At 43.6% G+C, this 18,275-nt stretch overlaps 1 protein-coding gene across 1 annotated transcript in view; it reads right to left on the reverse strand.

Moving 5' to 3' along the window:
* CDIP1 (cell death inducing p53 target 1) overlaps positions 1–17,985 on the reverse strand; it is a 32,871-nt gene extending 14,886 nt beyond the window's left edge. The window contains exon 1 of the mRNA XM_067551138.1: positions 17,826–17,985. The gene's annotated coding sequence lies outside the window, so the exon portion shown is untranslated. The remainder of the gene's footprint in view (positions 1–17,825) is intronic.
* Between the last annotated feature and the right edge of the window lie 290 nt (positions 17,986–18,275).

Here is an 18,275-nt window from a genome sequence, read left to right on the forward strand (position 1 = left end):
CAGCTCAGCCTCCTATGCTCAAAGATCTAGCCATTAATCAGGCCACTGAAAATCTTGTGGGATTTTAAAACCAGTTATGCTCGCTCAAACTACAGAAGAAAAAAGGAAAAACAGAAAATAGTTTACTAGATTTATATTTTTACTGAGAACAATTTTCAGTGAAACTGCCTTTATATCACCCAGTCTTTTCTCAAATTAAAGCTGACCTGCAAAAGGAAAGAAATTTTAGTGCTCATGGTTTCAAAGATGCAGAAAGATGGCCTCAAACTTTGTCTCAAAAAACCAAAAACAAAACACATTTTTCTCTTTTTTCTTGCTCCATGGAGACCCTTTTAATTCAGGCTAATGGAATATTCCCACAGCACATATTTACCATGGCCCTCGCCATTAAAGATAGTGAACTGTAAAGTTTTTTTTAACAACTTACATTTCAGATGAACACATTTGCAAAAGATCTGAAAGCCTCTCTCACTTAGGGCTTGTCTACTCTAGACAATTGTCCCACCTTAGCTATACTGGTCCAGTTAAAACAGTACAGTGGGGACACAGTTATATCAGTATAAAGGTGCTTTTCCCACAAAGGAAGGAGAATAACTACAGCAGTATAATGTATTCAGTATGTTGTAGTGGTGCCAGTCCCAGAATATGAGAGAGATAAGGTGGGTGAGGTAATATCTTTTACTGGACCAACTTCTGCTGGTGAGAGACAGGGTTTCGAGCTACACAGAGCTTTTCCTCAGGTCTGGGAAAGATCAAGTGTGGCTGGGGCTGATCATTTTCAGTTCACCTAACTGCTCCTCTCAGGTCATGTCTACCCTGGTTGGCTCCCTTGGTGGCGTCACAGCCATCAATGCTGCAGCACCGATTGACCAGCCTGGTGAAGACACGCTCAATCAATTGCCTACCGCTTCTCCTGTCAACTGCGGTACTCCACCGGAACAAGAAGCGCAAGCTAGGTCGATGAAAGAGTGTCTCCCGTCAACACAGTGTAGTGAAGACAGTATGGCTACTCGATGCAAGGTATGTTGACTTACGTCACGTAACTCACATATTTTGCATTAATGGAGCCGCACAGTGTAGACCAGGCCTCAGAGAAGGAGGAGGAAACAACGACTAACACCAGCTACCTTCTCTTCCCCCGACTGCCAACTCCCCTCCACTTATTGCTGTGGTGCTAGAGCTAGGGGTGCTACTTCACCCCTTGGCTTGAAGTAGTAACAACAAATACATGGTTTCCATTATCAGCATCCCCACTATAAAAATTGTTCCAGCAATCCTGCCTATTGTTTCCAAGATGGTTGTGGACTACAGCAAAGGGGCAGGGAAGTACTCTGCCAGTCAAACAAATCTGTGAGTCCTAGTGCAGCCACAGAAGGAAGCCTCCTCTAGAATACACTCCAATCCAAGTAAAAAAGTGGAATTACAATGCAGATCCAAGAGTTACATAATGCTGTTCCACCAAAACAAACCTAAGCCTCAAACAAAGACTCTCAGCTCAGAATATAGGAAAGGTCACCAGATAAACAGCATCAATGCGTATTGGATCTATTCTTTAGTCTATTGCATTGCGCCTTTTGGAGATTTTAAGATTTAGTCTGTTAATAAGTTTAACTCCTTCAAGGTAGTGGATTGAAGGGCTTCTGCTGCATTCTCCTATACTAAATCTTCACGGTTCAGCCGAGTCCAGGACTGTGTAGCCAGAAGCTAATGAGTCCCACACCAAGGCTTTAGCTCAAATGCAAGTACGGATGGTGCTGTGCTGACTGACACTGTTCAGTGTGCCAGCCTTCAGGACATATCAGGAGCTAAACTCCCTTCTGGGGATCATTCAGGAAGAAGATTAAAGTGGACCTGCAAAGGAAACAAAATATGGGTTTGTGCCCTTTTTTGCTTCTGATGTATTTGACAGACAGACAGACACAAACAGGCCCTTCATGTTTGTTTTTGTGTGTTAAGCAGGGAGTGCTCTGCTTGATTTTTCATCAGAAATTCAGGTCTTGGCTAATGTGGCAAAATTAGAACAAGCCAATATCACAAGCACCAAGAAAACAAAATGCAAGCCATAGAGATAATTTGAATAAAAGTCACTTCCTAAATCTTGTTTGGTTTAAAATTCATTTAATTCAAACACCTGGCAAAACACACAGGATTAAAACTCTGTTAGAGATTTAGCATTCAATGAAGGACTGAAAATGCTTCCAATCTACATCTTTGGGTCTTTCAAGAACTGCAGCCCAGCAGAGAGCACAAGTGTCAAGATTCCTGATACTACTAAACAAGCAGAACCTTCCCACACTTCCCACAGCAAAAAACAGGACACATATCCAGTTCTGAGTTTCTTTTACAGGTCTCCCCTCAGGAATGTGTAGCTTGTAAAAACTCTTTGGAATCTTCGAGATCAAAGACACTCCAGACATTAAAAATATTAAAAACTGTATAAAACGAACATGTTCTACAGCCTGAAGAACGTGCAGATTAGAAGTGAGGGAAAGAATAAATAACTGACAACTGAACCTGACACCACATGTGGCCATGTAGCACTCTCCCTTTCTCTTACCCAGGCACTCACACTGAAAGTATCTGCTCAGACAGAAATGAACACTTCTTGTTACCAGATGCTGGGCAAAACAGCAAAAGGGTGTGACCACAGTTTGCATGCACAGCGGAAACCGTTAGATCTAATGAAAGGTCAGTTATATTTCTGAGCTATTCTACTGTATTTTCCTGGGCATGGGCTGTGTGCATTTAACATTATCCCCCAGGAGCAGAACCCTGCCATGCTGAAAGAGCCAGCTCCACACTCACATGCTCATCCTAGAACTCCGTGAAAAAGAACCGTTTACCACTCACAGCCTGCTGCCAGCTTCCAGCTGGAGAAATATTGCTGCTTCCAGAGTGGCAAGCTTCTTTGGTGCAGGGCTGGAGAGATCCACTGGCAAGGCAGGACAAAAGCAGTACTTTAAAAAATTAAAAGGCTGCCTGTATAGAAAAATAATGACATTCACCTCCGCAAATCCGTCTGACTCAGAGGAGGCTTCCCATCCCCATTCTACAGCCTGCATTTCTCTAGAGGAAGACCTGGGGTTCCAGTCGCGGCTGAGCCACTATGCTACCATGGCAAGTAACTTCCATGTGCCTCGGTTAAACCAGCTGGAAAACTGAATAAAGCAGTAGAAACCACACTGAAAACCAGATGCTGCATCCAAGGCAAGATTTCCCAGGAAAATAAATTATAAGCACAATGAAACAAACAGCGTGCTGCTGTTAGGGTTCATCTGCTCCTCGGCCAGAAAATCGGATTTGGTTTTTCCACACAGCTCCCATACAAGAGAAATCAGGGAAAACTGCAAATAAATTCCCAGCTAAACAAAGGCTGATTCCCCCCCACCCTACCCCCCAACATCCCTCAAAGGGTTATCCAGAGGGAGGAGCAGCCATTTGTGCCTCCAGGTGGGCTGCTTTGATCATGCACTGTTTATCTTCAGCATTGGCAACGCCAGAGCAGAGTTAGGAGATTGTTAACTTAAACATTTAACACAAGCCTGCTCAAAAAACACCAAAACAAAACAAAAAAAAAAGTAAAAGCAAATTAGGCTGCAGCTCTTTGCCCTACAATTAAAACTAAAACCTTATCCAGAAACCAAACCCCAGCCTTGATACTGCTAAATGAGAGCACACAAAGACAGCTCAGACATGCCTTATACCCTGCACCATCAAAGCAGTTGTATTTGTTTCTTCAGACATTTTTCTAAGCATAACAGACACCCAGAGCACAATGCACACTAGGCTGCAGTATTAATCACAGAGAAACTAATATCCCCACAATTACCTGCTGTCCTGCCCTGTGCTGACAGTGACGTGGATTCAGAACACAAAGGGCAGGCTGCAGTATTCTGTGTTTTATAGTGGATGTAATTAACTCACTTCAAGTCTCTGCTCTCCAATGGCTCCAAGATTAGAATGGCAGGGGGATGCTGCAGGCCAGAACTGAGACATATGGGCAGAAAAGTTTGCACATCCAACTGTGGGTCCAATGCAATGCTCCAACAGTGGCAGCTGGATCGTGCCCAATACCTGAATCCAATACCTCCAGTCTAAATTTCCATAAACCCCAAATTACATAATCTTAGCCAGAGCGCTCTAACTAATGTAGTTTAATAATCTGTCCAGCAGTAATCTATGCGGGTTTTAATAAAAAAATCTACTAAATTTCTGCAATGATTTTTTTTAAATTGTAATGCCAGAGTACTGCATAATTAAGCCACAGAGAAGGTCATTCGTATTTTTAATTAATTTGTCAAATTGTAAGCGAGTAAAAGTTATTAACCAATAGAAATCTATAGAAGATTTGGGCAAAATCTAATGGTTTTCCTTCCCAAAACTGCAGAATATTTTGGAATATTTCATTACAGTCTCCATCTTTCATCCAATCAAGCTGGTTTCGTGGGGACTTTTGTGAGAAAGTCAAATTACATGTAGAGCTCTGTTAGTCTGTATACCACACCCTAAATATATACTGTGCTTGTTACATTGTTTTGTAGCTTAACATATTATTGGGAGAAATGTTGCTATTTTAGATAAACTCCAAATGCAACAATTCTGCAAAGAATTAGAAAGTTCAGCACTGCATATACAAAGTGCTTCTCTTCCTATTTTCTTCTGTTTGAATGTGTAGTTTAATAGGTTACTGTTTACTGAAATAAAATGTATCCCATGAAACAAGCAGGAAGGACAAGACTGAGTTAATGCCCCAGTTAGAGCTTGTCTATAGAGCCCTGTGCGGATACAAATATGTGGATCCGCATCCTATCTGCATCCGCTGGAATAAAAACTTTTATTTACTCAAACCACCATCCCCCCTCCCTATTTTAGATTTAACCACATCTGCACATCATCTGTTTTGAAGCCAGCAGCCCCCTCCCCAAATCAGTTGTTCAGCCCTGCCCTCCCACCTAATAGCTGATCAGCTGTTCTGGCTGTACCCCTGGCTGGCAGCTGCTCCAGAAGTCACAAATGTTCCAACCTCCATGACCATACAATCCATGAGAAACGGTCTGCTGATATCCACATCCGGGGAAGTACTTTGCCCTTGATGTACTGCTGGCTTATGTGCGCCATCAAACACTACTTACTGCTCACAGGATGCGATTAGATCTTCCCGCATTCACAAGGTAGGGAACACAACAGATGGTGCAGGCTTATTCTTAAATGCAGAGCCACTGGAATGACCCAGGCTGCTAGAAGTGCCTCACCACAACAGGGATGATCCTTTTAACAGTTTGCTGGTAGCAGTTACGATGCATTTCGCTCCTCACTACCCCCCACCCTCAAAATTTATCTCAGGATTAACACAGGGACACACTGGGAAGTCATAACACAGGGATATACATGGGGAAACTCATTCGGCTACCCTGAAAAATATTAGCATGTGCGCTCATATGCAGTAGGTCAGGAGTGCTCACAGGCACTGTTGCATATAACAGCAACTCTCAGAACTCCCCAGCTAAGCTGCTACGTGTTTGGGGAAATGGCTCTAAGAGGGGCAGTAGTGAGGGCACCAACCTTTCACCTCTGGATGCCGAGTTAGATCAAAGTGTTTGTGAAGTGCTCAGTGTAGTCACTAGGGAAAGTTTGGTTACATCACAAAACAAGGCTCTAGTTGCATTTTGCAGGGGAGACTTTCCTGTTCCCATATTACTTGCACATGGGAAATTCTCACATGTGAAGTATTAGTCCCCTCATGCCCTTCTCCAGTTCACCACCCCCAACTCAGGTCCCCCTCATCCCCACCAACTCACCACTCACTCCTCTCTGCGTAGGAAAAAAGGGGGTCTCTTGCATGGACTAATCTTTCAGGGAGAGGACAGCTTATTTGCTCCGCTGCTTCCTTCTCCCTGTTCCTAACTGTGCTGTCTCTTACCAGAGCAGGGCTAGAGCAGCAGGTCACCTCAACAGGTGAGATTGACACAGTGAGAGGACGGGAAGTGAGGCCTCAAGATCCTGTCCAGACCTGTACGCAGCCACTTGGTAGCCAAAAAGGGTCACAGCCTAGACATGGTTGGCCTAACCCTGTAAGGAGTGATACATCAAAACCGGATCAAAGAAAGTGCCAGATGAACTGAAAAATGTGTGATCCCCACAAATACATGATTAACATAAAGCCACACCTTCATCTGACAGAACTGGGGCTCACTAAGCAGGGGAAGCAGAGAAGAGATGCTGTCAGTCAGGACTTCAAGGTTCACTGACAGAGCTGGGATAGGGAGCTCATGCAGCACTTACCAGCACTAGGCTAAGCCAAGTCTGCTCCAGCAACAAACAATGTTCAACCAAAGATCCTAAAGTGCCTTGCAAGGGGTGGCAAGTATTATCCCCATTTTACTGTGGGGAAACTGAGGAATAAAGGTTAAGTGACTTCCCTAAGATCATACGAGCAGGTGGCTGAGTCAGCACTACACTCAGCTCTCCTGACCTCCAGTCCCATTCCTGTACCACTAGACCACATTATTCCCCCTTATCTGTGTAACACTTTCATAGGCACCAACATTTATAAGAAAATTTATTTTGATTGCACAAGAAAGCAGATTTTTTATTATAAGCTCTTTTGAATTCCACCCAAATCAGGGCATATCCTACAACAAGCCCTACAAGACCTTGGACTAACACCACCTTCCAGCTGCAACATTTCAAAGCGCCCAGCAGGTATCTGGAGTGACTGAAACAAAGAGAAACACAGGCTCAGCCTCTGACCCCTTCCCCCCTTCAAAACACCACTGATCCAAATTATTAGATAGATGTAGGCCTGTCTACATTAGGGACAGTTGCACTGACCCACCAGTGCAAATTTCTCTAGTGCAGACAGGGCCATCGTGAAGGCATTACAAAGCTGTGAAAATGTTCTCTAGTGCTGTTTGAAACAATAGTACATTAAATCACACTAGGGAACCTTACAAGGAATTACTCATGACAGCATATACAAAAAGAAAGTCCCCCCAAAAAACCCTGCTCTTTGGACAGCTACATAAAGCTCCAAAATTACTTAAAAAACCCAAAAAACTCAGAAAAAATAAATTAAAAAACCCTCACAAACAGAAGCCCTTACTTATGATGGAAGCTTTATAGGAATCTAGGAACACTTGAGACAGATTCTTGGGAATATAATCATTTGAGCTCTACTCTTGCACTGATTCATTTGTCAATAATTGGACAAAATTGGGAACTTGGTGGAGTCTGCTAAGGCCATCTTCATATGAATGCCAACTGCCACCACCAAGGAGGAAATCAGGAGCACTAATCCCCTCTCTCTAATTAAATTAGTAATAAGGACCTTCATCACAAGAAATCCTGCAGGAGGGAAACATATGATCCATTTCTCTTTGGCCTTGTCTACACTAACACTTATGCAGACAAAACTTTTGTCACTCAGGAGGTGTGGAAAAAAAACAAAAGCCCCCTTAGCAACGTAAGTTTTCCGGCATAAGCACTTGCGTTGACAGTGCTATGTTGGCAGGAGACGCTCTCCCAGCGACAACACAGCTACACAAGCACTCTTCCAGCGGCACAGTTGTATTGGTACAGCTGTGCTGCTGTAAGTTTTAAATGTATACTAGCCCTTAGTCAAGGGAGAATAAAGCTTTCCTACATAGAGGAACGCAGCTTCCTGTTGGGTGCTAGACAAAGTTACCCATTCTAGTTCTCCCTCCCTGCACCTGACAATTTAATTTGTTATGCTGTGATCTATGGAGCACTCATAAGGGTCTACCTGAGTACAAGCTCTACCATCTAGCTGAAGTGGAAGGAACACCTCTCCCAGCCAATCAGGTGGGATTTCAACAAGTCTAAACTTTGGGTTATTCTAATCCCCTTCCGCTCCTTGTTGTCAGTGTACATTAAAACATCACTGTGCTTGTCAGGGTAAATATATTGCTGGTCACCAAGTTTCTAGAAGTCTAACATTTTCAAGACTGGACACTCCTTCATGAGACTGTTACCGAGTGCCATGACTGTGAAACCATTCCAGGTAAACTGGGAAAGCCACTTTTCCTGCCTCTTCAATCAGAGAACCCCGTTAGCCAGTTTAGAATCCAACTCCCATCAATCTAATACATTTTACAATGTCTCTTACCAACCTGCATGAATTGGTGTGGCCTGAAACAACTAATAAGGAATTTCAACTTATCTCAATCATCCTTTGGAGCAGTTTTTCAAAGGAATCTCTCAACTCCCAAGGGGTAAATCTGTTCAGATGGCATCTCCATAGAGAAACAAACAAATCAGTGAAATATTTATTTTCCTTTTACACCCTGCCTCCCTTCCCATCCACAGAAAACTCTATATTAAAAGCAACATTTAAGGTTAGCCGCAAAACCCCATAAATAATAAATTCAGAGTCAAAAGAATCTTATTCCATCCTTAACCTTCACCATCATAATCCATGGCACCACGTAAAGGTGGGGGGGAAATCTGTTTTCCTGCTCCTTTTGAGATGTATGAAGATGGAATCTACAGTTTAGAGAATACTCCTCTGATTTTTATTAGTAGAAATAGCAGACAGCTCAGGTCCTGCCTTCTCTCACAGTACTGGCAGAGTTTGGCAAGATTTTTGGAAGACCAGGATGGTTGAAAGCCAAGTTGCAGCTCTCTTCATCTTCATGGAGAGTATCTTGAGTCTTCAGAAAACTTGCTCTGTTGAACTGTGATCTCCTCTTTATACTGCATAAGGCAGCAATAAAGGCACAAAACGTTGTTAGCCATGAACCTTTAAAACAATAACTATATGCAAACAAGGCTATCAAATATGATCTCATTTGGGTCACTTAAGGATAGAAGCTAGAAGCTTCAACTCTGAATTTAGTTTTTGTGGGTTTACAGCTATTATTTAAACAGACTGTGATATATAAAAATTTGTACCGCAAATGTGACTCAAATGGATGTAGAATCTCATCAAATAATTTATTCTCAAAAGGGACTAATTTACTGGTGTAACAGAACATTTATAGCACTTCCTTGGGTAGGATGGTTTTTAGTTTGGTTGGCTGACCAACATGGCATATCCCAAAACACAGAGGGGATTCTTAACAGAAAAACTGCACTCTGTGTTCCAAGCCCAGTCTTACTTTTGTTAGTCAAAATGACTGTTATTGGTAACCACAGTTTGAGAAAATATGTAATGCCTCAAGTTTCTATAAAAAGCAGCAGTTATTTCATATCAAAGGCTGCAATACCTCAATAGTTTTGATAACATCGTATCAAGAGCAAAATGTATTTATCTTATTCTGTCTCCGGTCCTATCTAATACAAATTAGCCTCAAACTGACCCATTAACAAGTGACGGGAGACAGCATGATCGACCCAGGATGTGTTTACCAATGACAAGTGGCAAGCCTCTTCCAGCCAATAATGCAATAAGTTGATGGACTCCTAGAAGAAGCTTAATAGCTCCTCCACAATGAAAAGAAGCATCACCGCACACAAGGTGTTTCAAAGAGAACATAAAAAAAAAATCCCTGAAGCCCCTTCCCACGCATACACTTTTTAAAAAATTAGTCTGTTTCTAATTAAGAAAGTATGAATCCTTTTGATAGCTATCACCCTAATTGTGACGTTATATAGAAAGAAGTAGGCCCCCAAAATAATCCTTATCCATTAGATTAAAGTGTAATCAAAATCTGCAGTTTTCTGCGATGCATAGACAGTACAATGCAATGTTGTGATGCACTGTGGAATTGTCTAAAACCATTGCAATTTTGTCTTGCATGGCAGATCAGCGAAAACCCAAGCCTGACAGCAACCTGATAACTAGAGGGATATAGTCAAAGCTTTAAAAAAGCATTACGATATACATAAGGATGGGTGCAACAGTGTAAGAGAAAGATGATCACTTCAGATTCAGAATAAAGTTCCAAGCAATGGCACTGTTTGTAGCAGAACTGCAAAGGCACAACCATGCAAACAACCAGCCATATAATGCAAACAGTCCCTGGAGCATTTGTTTACCATAACATCACGCAACAACGTGCCCTGGCTGCAAACCTGCTGTGTCTAGGGGTAGTCCACCTGAAATTGCCAAGGTCAGGTTAGGCTGTGAAAGGAGAGCAGATTTTCCCAGAACTGGTGGGTTACACTTAAGTTAGATTCCCCAACCAGTCACAAACAATGCTCCTGATTTCCCCACGCCGGTTATCAAAGCTACAAGAAATACACAGCCTCCTTTATTGCATTTCAATCTCTGGCTCCCAATCAGCAACTAGGTCCAGTAAAGAGATAAGGGAATAGAGTTTTACCAAAATGTTCTCCTGATTCCCAAAGGGTCAGCCACATTGCCAGATGAATATAAGTTTGGATATTTCCCAAAATATCACGCTCACAGCCAATTCTTTAGTAATCAAAACTAAAGGTTTATTATAAAAGGAAAGAAACAAATAAGAAGGGAGATGTTAAATTGTCAAAGCAATCAGATACATATAAATAACTTTAAAGTCCATATACATCAGATTCTCAGCAGAACTGTGGAGTTTGCAGGCTTGTCCAGTCTCTCTGGTGTGCATCCAGTACATGGATGGGTCTCAGTCTTTGTTTCACAGCTTCAAGTGAAGATGAGTTGATCCAGAGGTAGGAAGCAGGAATGAAGACAAGATGGAGATGGTGCAGCTGCCTTTTATGTCCCTTTGCCATGTGGCGCTTCTCCCAAACACAGCCATGCAGCACTTGGCCTGGAAAAGCCTGAGTCCCCTGTCCATAGGCATGTTCTGACATGTCCTGGTGACTCATTAGGTGTAACCTTTGGGTTCTTTCACTGGATTCATTGTAAATTTGAGTTCATTTGATGGGCCATCAAGCAGGCTTAGTGCTGATGCCATCCTGTCTGGGGGTGTCACCCAGAAACACAGCACAAGTTTGAAACAAATATGTCATACATATTTAGAACTTGTAATACAAAACTGATACATACATATAAACGTGCTTATCAATCTTAGCGAATCATGACTTTTCCATTGGTACCTTGCATGGCATATCTTCAAGATATTCATTGCAATTCTGTAATATTGATATCCTTAATATTATAAATGGTCAATCCTAATCCAGACAGCATCACATCTGCATCTTAGAACAAACAGATCATTGAGGAAGAGAGAAATGATCACAAGACAGACTGAAAAGCTCCTTATCAGCACTCCTAGTCAGTCAGAGACAGGAGAGGCACTGTCAAGAACTGCCATTTTAGGCACTGAGAAGCACAGAAGCATCAAGAACGGGTTGAATCAAGAGAACTTGAAAAATTCAGAGCAAGGAAAGACAGGATAACAATTGTCTCAGCGTTTAAATGTCATGAAGACACTTGGCCGAATAACCTATATTTGCCTTTCAAAATATGGATAGCAGCCCATTTTAGGTGCACTGCTATTGGGTTAGGAAAAACTATTCCATCACCCACACCAGAAGAACGTACAATGTGACACATCGGCAGACTTCATTACAGTACAACTCAAGACCTCCCAATTTCACAACAAAAGGACGAGAGCAATTATAGCAGGTCTGCTACCTATGCAATTATTTTGCAGCCAACCTCAGTCCTGCCCACCGCAAAGCAGTGGATTCACATAGTGCTAAGCCACAGTTAAGTTATGCTAAAATTTGTCCATACAATCTTTGTTCTGCAACCTAAATTAAAATAAACGTTTCAATAATTCTCTACAGGAACTTAAGCTTATTGATTTGTCTACTCTTCCAGCTGTATGGCTTTTGGAAGGAACATGGGATTTCTGAGTGATGGTGGTTTAGGTTTAATGTAATTATTCAGCTATTCTTCATATCCTATCTGGAGGGCTTCTCACTTCTCACCCAATGGCTATTTAGGTCTCAAACCACCATTGGGGAAAAAATCTGATCCAATTTATCTGGAGAGTCTTCAGGATAATTAAATTAGAGAAACAATGAAGGCAGGAGGACTGAGATCCACCAGGATACATGTCCTCACTAAACTGATTGCATGAGATGCATCCACTTGGAGCTCGATGGATAATTGTGGCTCAGAATTTAAGAAAAGAGTGCAAAACCCAAGGTTTCTGCCCAGATGCCTAGTTCTATTTGAAAACCCACTTTGCAAGATGACCCTGAATGATGGCATTTTACAGGACATACACACAGCTCATTCCCTTTCCGAGCACATTCATTGTATTCTTAATGTTAGTGAGTGCATTACAGGCTCAAATCCAGCCAAGACTGGTGATGACCAATGGCTGTGACAATATGCATCCCGGATGGCTGCCCATGTGAACAATCCAGTTCCCAGCAGCCAGATGTACATGTTATAAAAATACCAATACAAGTGGCATTTCTGATTCCCTTTAACAGAGACAGCAGAGACAAAGGACTGAATGAGTCACAATGACCAAGCTGCCTTCTTACACCTAGGCCAGGTCCACACTAGAAGCTTTTGCTTATATAGTAATGTCAGATAGGGGTGTGATTTTTTATGACATTTTTATACTGGCAAAAATCCTTACTGTAGACATGGCTATACCAGCAACAAAATGCTTTTGCCAGTATAGTTTACTCTGTTCATAAAACTGGTGTAAGGTATACCAGCAAAAGCACTCTTTTGCCGGTATAGGCTATATCTCCACTATTGCCAATATAGCTACACCAGTAAACCCTTTCTAATACAGATCTGGCTCTAGAGTTGGTCCCTTCAGGTCAGGTTTGGGGCATGGATGAAGTTTGCCCCACCACTGCCTATGCTACATCTGTCTCGAGATTAAATAGAGGCTTTCAGTCCAAGCCTGTACATCTTTCACCAGTACAAAAACCACCAAAAAAATTAAATATCTATAGAGAATGTTTCCCCAAAATTAAGGAGCCCAAAGTGACACCATAACACAGCAACTACATGTTTCTATCATCCTCATCATCATTTTATGTTGAGAGTGCACACTGTGCTCTGAACCCTCCACCAGAGGACTCTCTGTACTACTGATAATCTTATGTATGTATACAGTGTTGTCATAGCCACTTGCCCTGGAATCATCCATTATAACATGTGTTAACTACTTAAGCCAAACAATCCGTTCCTCCTTGTATTTAGCTTTGACACTGAGTACCTTTTCCAGACCTGAAGAAGAGCTCTGCGTATGCTCAAAAGCTTGTCTCTCTCACCAACAGAAATTGGTCCAATAAGATATTACTTCATCCCCCTTGTCTCTCTAAAACGATGTCTGGTCCATCATGGCACCTCCATTATGTTTGTTCATTTTAACAGCTAAAAAAGGCCTATGCTTTGTTCCACTTTCAAGGATCTATCATGGCTTATGAAAATGAAGTTGCTTTCTTTCTAGGTTGCACATGATCACAAATTACTTCTGTCAGAAATCAAAGCACAAGAAGAACAGTGTAAGTATCACATCAAAAGACAGAAGTTGACACTCTCGCTCTCTGAAAATAGAACAACTGCATGGTCTTGCACACCTGCCTGCTCAAGGGCCTGATCCTGCAATCTTTATGCAAGCAAAATTCAGCTTTATTTTAGTGAGCTTTGCCTGCTTTGCTGCTGGGTCAGACCCTAACAAGCTTTTTTCTAAAAAAAAGGAGTTGATACAATGACTATGTTTCGCATAAGATATCATTTTGGCCATATGGGGGAGGAAGGAAGAGAATTAGAAATGGATAAGAGTTGAATCTTTCCTCTATGTCACAGATACAGAGGTATCATCTTACTATCTAGGCGCTGAAACGCAAAGCTTGCTTCTATTAGATTACTTTTTCACCACCCTTCCTCACTCTGGTTGCAAGCCTGAAAATCTGTCCAAGCCTCCTATATAGTTAAATTAGGAGAGATGCTTAAATGTTGTGTGTGGAGGGGATTCAGACAATAGAATCAGCTCACAGTCACAAAAAAACAAACCCTAACCCAACTTCACAAAATTGAGTCTGGGAAGCAGTTTCCCCACAATTACATGGTTTGTTTTCCCCAGCAGTTGGGCATGCCAGTTTAAAAGCTTGAAAATAAATCCTACCACTGCTGCACATACCCCCACTCTAATGATTTCATTCTAATCACCATGTTACCAGGCTGCCATTTTGTCCTATTTCTGCTTGCCAAACATTGATCTCTTTCTATGTATTACACAACGCTGAAAGTGACATGCCTGTTTGTATTTAACTACTAGAGTGCCTCACTACCTCAAACTCTTTGTTCAGTCACATCACAGATTATGTTCACAGAATTCTGGAAGTGATGTTAACCAAGGAACACAAAACATTGTTTTATTGTAGGTCCTACAAAAATCATTGCATTTTATTTTTTGTTTAAAGATTAGGAGATTTTAATAAACTTTTGGACCCAACACTCTCTCTTTCAGATTATAGCAATTATGTCTATTATAGCCTATAGCTCACATATAACCTTTTAAGGGGGCATTAAGGAACTTCTCCAAAAAGGTCCAGTTACAACCTCTTGGCTACTTATATTCCAATCAAATGTCTCTGGGTCAGAGCACATACTAAAGGACTGCGTGTATCCCACATCTCCTCCTAAAACCAAATCACCTCCAAATTGGGAAGAGCTGTGCATTAATCACAGCTGTTAACAGTAATTTCTATTCCGACCAAACCTCCTTCTCTTCCACCCCCCCCAAAAAAACAAACCAACAACAGCTTTTACATAATAAAATTCCTCAGTTATTTTTGCTTTCTAACCTGACAAGCACCAGGTAAAGAACACTAACAGGTTAGAAGAGAAACTAGGGGAATTTAACAGGAGACACTCTCATTCTGTCCTACTTCTCAAACTGAGTCAAACTCATGCCTTCGAGTTTTCTACTATCAAAGGGGAAAAAAGCCCTCCACTCCCCCCTCTTCCAGACTTGCAACTGTGTGAAGCCACACAGACATCAGAGGCCATTAATGTAGGTTTAACATTATACCCCCCTCCATTTAAACACAAATGAGACAACTTCATTTGCCTATGCCACACACATTCCAATATGACAGGGTAAAAGAATGAAAGCGTGCACTTTGGAAATTATCAGTGCCATGAGCATGCAGGGTTAGTAATGGCTGAAATGTCCACTCCTCAACTTCAAAAAGGAATAGGCATCACTAATTGTAACCTCCTCCTACTGTCTCCCCAATACTCACATTGCTACTCTAGTGTTTCCACTTGTTAGAATGATGATCTTGCCCATCATTCAGACCATATCAAACCCATCTTTGAATCCCTTCCCTTGCTTCCTGCATTATCCACCATATCAAGTTTAAACTGTTGTTCTCACCCTCAAAGCCCTTCAGAACCGTGATCTGACCTATACATCTCTGACTTAATGAGAGTCCTGTAGCACCTTAAAGACTAACAAATTTCTGCATCTGATGAAGTGGGTTGCAGCTCATGAAAGCTTATGCCTGAAGAAATTTGTTAGTCTTTAAGGTGCTACAGGACTCTTGTTGTTTTTGCTGTATACAGACTAACACGGCTACCCCTCTGGAACTTTTCATCTCTGACTTAGTTTATGTTCATGAACTTCATCCACTTTCTTCCTCCACTGATGACTGTCTCAGTACTCCACTCATTTCCTATCACTCCATGCATGCCCTTACCACATTGCCTAGACACTCCCCAGGTCACTTCACCAAGCCCATAGCCTCTCTCTGCTTTCAAGCCCCACCTCAAGATTCACTTCTTACATGATACCCATAAGAAATGAAAAAATAAATTGTAATCCTGTCTCTGGTTCTATAGAGGCCTGCAGTCTTCCCAAACACAGATATTTGACTGAAAGATCTTTAGGGCAGGGTCTTAAACAAGGACAGAGCACACTGTCAGTTCTTTACAAATTAAGAATAACTAATCACCACTTTGTCCAAAAACAGTCATTGCCTACCCCAGCTTGCTCAGGTTTACTTGAAAAGGGGGAAGGCCTTCTTTGTAAATATATAAAGGTGAGCTCAGAGCAATGCCATGTCAAAGGGGAACTCCAAAAAATTTGGCACATTATGCCCAAAGAATGACAAAAATGGAATGATCTTGATGTTTGAAGCATTCACAAAGTGCCTCTGAATGAATTATGAGTGCCTCAGAATAACTTCAATTATAAAGTTTTTTTTACTTTGTATTAGAGTTAAAATAAAGTTTTAAAAGTGTAACAAAGAAAACTACAATTACTACATTTAACCAAGTCTGCCATCTGTTAAAAAGTGAACCATTTTAGTCACGACATGGAATGCTACAATTTACCAAGCGCTCATGAAATGGTTAGCGGAATTCTTCACCAGTGCATGAAAACAACTGTAATTATGAAACCACTTTCAAACACAATAAAATATAGGTCTCTAATCAAAGGTCTCAGGCCCATGAAACCCACACTTACAACATTTTACACCTACTTTCTTTCATACAAGTCATATCAGCAAATATCTGAAAACTACAATCCTGGATATCGGAGAGAAAATCCGAGGCATTCCTTTTAATGTAATTGAAATACAATGAATTACAGATTTTTGGAGGGACAGAATGGAAAAAATAGTAGCTATTTTGCTAAAAATTAAGGACAGCTGTTAGTGTGCAGGACAGGAAATCAGGACTTCTGACACTGCATTTCTGACTATCACTGTAGGTGACCCTGGGCTCAATAGGTGACCCTGAGAAAGTCATTAAGGCCTGCTCTACACACAGATTTTATGCCAGAGAAACTATTTCAGTTAAGGAGGTATCACTTAAAAAAAATCAATTTAGTTATACCAATACAGCCCCAAGTGTGGATGTAATTCTATACTGGTGCAAGCACTTTGATACTGGACCCACGCAAGGGAGCTGTACTACTTTCACTATTCCGGCACAGACAAATGAAACCATTTTCATGCGCAAACAATGCCTTACACTCGATCTCAGTTCCCACACATTTGGACTTTCCACTTCTCCTAGCTGCTTTGGGATCCTGACGCTGAAGGAGCTATAGTCCCACCAGCATGAAGTGGGTTCATGGCTGCATACCAGCAGTGGTGCGTTGCTGGGGGCCGGGCCTTTGCACCGCCTCCCAACATAGGAGCGTGCGAGATCTGGGTACGGTTTTCCCAGTAGCTCACGGTTTACGGGCAGGACCAACAGGACTCGGGCCCGCAGCAGCCCGGCTGATTTTCACGGGTGTCGTACTGGAAACTAAACAGAGGCACCGCGCGTGGGACCCTACCCCGCAGACACTCCCCCCCCCCGCAGACACTGTCCAGGCAGCTCAGCCCTTAACCCGACCAGCGGCCGCCGGCCGGCCAGTATCCGCCCGCAGCTCCTCCCGTGCCCCAGGCTACGCCACCCCCACCACCCCTCCAACCTGCCCCCAGAGGGGCGCTGCGCCGTACAGTGACAGCCTCCCACCGAGCCGCCAGGCAATGCCGTGACGCACGAGAGGCCACGTGCCTCCGGGGTCGCCCCCCCAGCCCCGTGCTGGCTGCCAAGGGGCGCCCAGAGACACCCCGCCTCCCACCATCCCCCACAGGGCCGGCCCGAGCCCCGCGCCCTCCAGTTCGGGGATGCTTCACAGGGGCAGGTTGGCCGGAGACAGCGCGGCGCGGCGGCCACTGGGAATTGTAGTTCTCTGCCCCTCCTCCTCCTCCCGAATCTCCCCCGGAGCGCAAGGCCCGCAGCACTACAGCCCCCGGCATGCCCCGCGCGGGGAGCGGGGCCGAGGCAGCCGCCCGGTGGTGGTGAGCGCCCGCCGCCGGCCGGGTCCCGCCTGCCCCCAACCCCGAGGTGGGAGCGCGACGCAGGCACCGAGCCGAGGCCGCGCTGACGGAACCGCCCGGCCCCCCTCATCCCGCGCGGTCCACGCGGCACCTACCGGCTCCCGCTCCTGACTAGCGAAGGGAGGTAGCGGCAGAACCCGCACCCCAAACCCGACGGTGCTACCTTGCTATCAATGCGCATGCGCGCCGAAGAGGTGCGCCTGCTCAATAACATCCACGGAAGCCGCGACCCCCGCTCTGCCCTCACTTGGCGTGACAGCGGTGTCCCTGCAGCTGGCAGTGCGGGGCCAATCCGAGCGGAGGGTGGAGATGGACGGAGTCTGGGCGGGGGCGGGTCCGACTCAGCCAGCCAGCTGGCGGCAGGGGGAGGGGCGAGGTGAGGGCGGGGTGAAGTGAAGGCCAGGCCAGGCCCTGGGGCTAGGTTTGTCCGGGTGTTTAGGTGCCGGGTGAGTCTGGTGCGGAGCTCCCACTGAGAGCACCTGGCTGCCTATGTCACTCACCGCCTAGGAGCCCACACACGTCTTTGGGGGTGCCCCAGCATCATA

Source organism: Emydura macquarii, unplaced genomic scaffold, assembly GCF_026122565.2.
Source record: "Emydura macquarii macquarii isolate MOO-44397 ecotype Brisbane River unplaced genomic scaffold, CSIRO-AGI_Emac_v2 contig_1348, whole genome shotgun sequence".
Classification (NCBI taxonomy): domain Eukaryota; kingdom Metazoa; phylum Chordata; order Testudines; family Chelidae; genus Emydura; species Emydura macquarii.